This window comes from Telopea speciosissima, unplaced genomic scaffold (genome assembly GCF_018873765.1).
Source record: "Telopea speciosissima isolate NSW1024214 ecotype Mountain lineage unplaced genomic scaffold, Tspe_v1 Tspe_v1.0090, whole genome shotgun sequence".
NCBI classification, from domain to species: Eukaryota; Viridiplantae; Streptophyta; class Magnoliopsida; order Proteales; family Proteaceae; genus Telopea; species Telopea speciosissima.
In genome coordinates this window covers 93179-97500 of record NW_025317426.1, presented here as the reverse complement: position 1 = coordinate 97500, position 4322 = coordinate 93179, and positions in this window count along the sequence as shown.

The following is a 4322-nucleotide window of genomic DNA, read 5'->3' as shown; positions in this document are numbered from 1 at the left end:
GTGGATGCGATGTTGAGGGTCGTGACCTTCGAATCCATACCTATTTCGGCATATGTTCTTTTTCGGTTTAAACCAGACCGGGTGGGTCGTTTGGTGTTATTTGGCAGCATTTCTGTACTTTTTTGGGTTTGGTATTTTATATAAAGTGTCCTTATCTCTTATTATACATGTGCATGCGATATTGAGGATCGTGAACTTCGAATCGATACCTATTTCGACATATGTTTATTTTTGGTTTAACCCAGACTGAGTGGGTCATTTGGGGTTATTTGGGGGTATTTCTATACTTTTTGGGCTTGGGGTTTTCTAAAAAGTGTCCTTATCTCTTAATAGACGTGTAGATGCGATGTTAAGGGTCGTGTCCATCGAATCGATACCTATTTTTGCATGTATTCATTTTCGATTTAAACCAGACCAGGTGGGTTGTTTGGGGTTATTTGGGGTCATTTTTGTACTTTTTTGGGTTTAGGATTTCTTAAAAGTGTCCTTATCTCTTATTAGATGTGTGGATGCGATGTTGAGGGTCGTGACCTTCGAATCGATACCCATTTTGGCATTTGTTCATTTTCGGTTTAAAGCAGACCGGGTGGGTCGTTTGGGGTTATTTAGGGGCATTTCTATACTTTTTTGGGCATGGGATTTTCTAAAAAGTGTCCTTATCACTAATTAGACGTGTGGATGCAATGTTAAGGGTCGTGACGATATCTATTCTGACATATTTTCATTTTCGGTTCAAACCAGACCAAGTGGGTCATTAGGGGTTATTTACGGGCTTTTCTGTACTTCGTTGGGTTTGGTATTTTCTAAAAAGTGTCCTTATCTCTTATTAGACGTGTGGATGCGATGTTGGGGGTCGTGACCTACGAATCGATACCTATTTCAGTATATGTTCATTTTCGGTTTAAACAAGACCGGGTGGGTCATTTGGGGTTATTTGGAGGTATTTCTGTACTTTTTTGGGCTTGGGATTCTCAAAAAGGTGTCCTTATCTCTTATTAGACGTGTGGATGCGATGTTGGGGTTTGTGACTTTCGAATGAATTCCTATTTCGACATATGTTTATTTTTTATTTAAACCAGACCGAGTGAGTAGTTAGGGGTTATTTACGGGCATTTCTGTACTTCTTTGGATTTGGTATTTTCTAAAATGTGTCCTTATCTCTTATTAGACGTCTGGATGCAATGTTGAGGGTCGTGACCTTCGAATCGATACCTATTTTGGCATTTGTTCATATTTGGTTTAAATCAGGCCGGGTGGGTCGTTAGGGGTTATTTGGGGGCATTTCTGTACTTTTTTGTGCTTGGGATTTGCTAAAAGGTATCCTTATCTCTTATTAGACGTGTGGATTCGATGTTGAGGGTCATGACCTTCGAATCAATACCTATTTGGACATATGTTCATTTTCGGTTTAAACCAGACCAGGTGGGTAGTTTGGGGTTATTTGACAGCATTTTTGTACTTATTTGGGTTTGGTATTTTCTAAAAAGTGTCTGTATCTCTTATTAGACATGTGGATTCAATGTTGAGGGTCGTGACCTTCAAATCGATGCCTATTTCGGCATATATTCATTCTCAATTTAAACCAGACCGGGTGGGTCGTTTGGGGTTATTCGGGGGCATTTCTGTACTTTTTTGGGCTTGGAATTCTCAAAAAGGTGCCCTTATCTCTTATTAGACGTGTGGATGCGATGTTGGGGGTTGTGACTTTCGAATCAATGCCTATTTCGGCATATGTTTATTTTCGGTTTAAACCAGACCGGGTGGGTAGTTTGGGGTTCTTTGGCGTCATTTTTGTACTTTTTTGGGTTTGGTATTTTCTAAAAAGCGTCCTTATCTTTTATTAGACGTGTGGAAGCGATGTTGAGGGTCGTGACCTTTGCATCGATACTTATTTCGGCATATGCTCATTTCCGGGTTAAACCAGACCTTGTGGGTCGTTTGGGGTTATTTGGGGGCAGTTCTGTACTTTTTTGGGCCTGGGATTTTATAAAAGGTGTCCTTATCTCTTATTAGACATGTGGATACGATGTTGAGGGTTGTGACCTTCGAATCAATACCTATTTCGACATATGTTAATTTTTTGTTTAAACCATACTAGGTGGGAATATAGGAGTTATTTGGTGGCATTTCTATATTTTTTTGGGTTTTTTTTCTTTCTAAAAAGTGTCCTTATCTCTTATTGGATGTGTGGATGCGATGTTGAGGGTCGTGACCTTCGAATCGATACCTATTGTGGCATATGTTTATTTTCAGTTTAAGCCAGACCGGGCGGGTCGTTTTGGGTTATTTGGGGACATTTCTATACTTTTTCTGGTTTTGGATTTCTAAAAAGTGTCCTTATCACTAATTAGACGTGTGGATGCGATGTTGACGTTCGTGACCTTCGAATCGACACCTATTTCGACATATTTTCATTTTTGGTTCAAACCAGATCGAGTGGGTCATTAGGGGTTATTTGCGGGCATTTCAGTACTTCTTTGGGTTTGGTATTTTCTAAAAACTGTCCTTATCTCTTTTTAGACGTGTGGATGCGATGTTGAGGATCGTGACCATCGAATCGATACCTATTTCGGCATATGTTCATTTTTTTTTAAACCAGATCGGGTGGGTCGTTTGGGGTTTTTTGGGGGCATTTTTATTTTTTTTTGGGCTTGGGATTCTCAAAAAGGTGTCCTTTTCTCTTATTAGACGTGTGGATTCGATGTTGGGGGTTGTGACTTTCGAATCAATACCTATTTCGACATATGTTTATTTTCGGTTTAAACTAGACCGGGTGGGTAGTTTGGGGTTCTTTGGCGGCTTTTTTGTACTTTTTTGGGTTTGGTATTTTCTAAAAAGTGTCCTTATCTTTTATTAGACGTCTGGATGCGATGTTGAGGGTCGTGACCTGCGCATTGATACCTTTTTCGGCATTTATTCATTTTTGGTTTAAACCAGACCCGGTGGGTCGTTTGGGGTTATTTGGGGGCATTTCTATACTTTTTTGGGCTTGGGATTCTCAAAAAGGTGTCATTTTCTCTTATTAGACGTGTGGATTCGATGTTGGGGGTTGTGACTTTCGAATCAATACCTATTTCGACATATGTTTATTTTTTGTTTAAACCAGACCGGGTGGGTAGTTTGGGGTTCTTTGGCGGCTTTTTTGTACCTTTTTTGGGTTTGGTATTTTCTAAAAAGTGTCCTTATGTTTTATTAGACGTCTGGATGTGATGTTGAGGGTCGTGACCTACGCATCGATACCTTTTTCGGCATATGTTCATTTTTGGGTTAAACCAGATCGGGTGGGTCATTTGGGGTTATTTGGGGGCATTTATGTACTTTTTTGGGCTTGGGATTTTCTAAAAGCTGTCCTTCTGTCTTATTAGACATGTGGATGCGATGTTGAGGGTCGTGACCTTCGAATCGATACCTATGTCGACATATGTTCATTTTTTGTTTAAACCAGACTGGGTGGGAATTTTGGAGTTATTTGGCGGCATTTTTGTACTTTTTTGGGTGTTTTTTTTTCTAAAAAGTGTCCTTATCTCTGATTAGACGTGTGGATGCCATGTTGAGGGCCGTGACCTTTGAATCGATACATATTTTGGCATTTGTTCATTTTCGGTTTAAACCAGACCGGGTGGGTCGTTTGGGGTTATTTGGGTGTATTTTTGTATTTTTATGGGCTGGGGAGTTTCTAATAGGTGTCATTATCTCTTATTAGACATGTGGATGCGATGCTGAGGGTCATGACCTTCGAATCAATACCTATTTCGACATATATTCATTTTCGATCTAAACCAGACCGGGTGGGTAGTTTGGGGTTATTTGGCGGCATTTCTGTACTTTTTTGGATTTGGTATTTTCTAAAAAGTGTCATTGTCTCTTACTAGCGTGTGGATGCAATGTTGAGGGTCATGACCTTCGAATTGATACCTATTACAGCATATGTTTATTTTTGGTTTAAACCTGACCGGGTGGGTCGCTGGGAGTTATTTGGGGGCATTTCTGTACTTTTTTGGATTTAGGATTTCTAAAAAGTGTCCTTATCACTAATTAGACGTGTGGATGCGATGATGAGGGTCGTGACCTTCGAATCGATACCTATTTCGACATATTTTCATTTTCGATTCAAACTTGACCGAGTAGGTTGTTAGGGGTTATTTGCTGGCATTTCTGTACTTCTTTGGGTTTGTTATTGTCTAAAAACTGTAATTATCTCTTATTAGGCATGTGGATGCAATGTTGAGGGTCGTGACCTTCGAATCGATACCTATTTCGTAATATGTTCTTTTTCGGTTTGAACCAGACCGGGTGGGTCATTTGGGGTTATTAGGGGGCAT